This window comes from Sinocyclocheilus rhinocerous, unplaced genomic scaffold (assembly GCF_001515625.1).
Source record: "Sinocyclocheilus rhinocerous isolate Xijiao unplaced genomic scaffold, SAMN03320098_v1.1 scaffold185, whole genome shotgun sequence".
NCBI classification, from domain to species: domain Eukaryota; kingdom Metazoa; phylum Chordata; class Actinopteri; order Cypriniformes; family Cyprinidae; genus Sinocyclocheilus; species Sinocyclocheilus rhinocerous.
In genome coordinates this window covers 970,509-970,834 of record NW_015662163.1, presented here as the reverse complement: position 1 = coordinate 970,834, position 326 = coordinate 970,509, and the positions used below count along the sequence as shown (strand labels likewise).

The 326-nt window shown below is 35.9% G+C and overlaps 1 protein-coding gene across 1 annotated transcript in view; it reads right to left on the bottom strand.

Annotated features, from left to right (window-relative positions):
* znf512 (zinc finger protein 512) overlaps positions 1 to 326 on the bottom strand; it is an 11,810-nt gene that overhangs the window by 6,081 nt on the left and 5,403 nt on the right. The window lies entirely within an intron of this gene.

Below are 326 nucleotides of genomic sequence, written 5' to 3'. Positions count from 1 at the left end.
AGAGTGCCGGTTTTTCGCCAAAAGTAAGCATGATTACAAATGTGATATTGATTTTATACTACAGTTCAATAAACAAGTAGTTAATATTAAGAGACTTACGTTTTAGACACCATATTTCCTGTTTTTGCTCTATTTTTCCAACAAAAATCATTTCAAACACAGCCACAGTGCTGTTTAGTGTCTCTGAGCAACACGACGGTGTTTCGTTCCTGAATGAATCAACCGTGTAAATGATACGGTTCAATCGCAATGACTCACTTAACAGTGACTTGCTGCCACCTACTGGCGGTTTTAATTTCACATTTAAGGTACCTTTTCATTTTTTT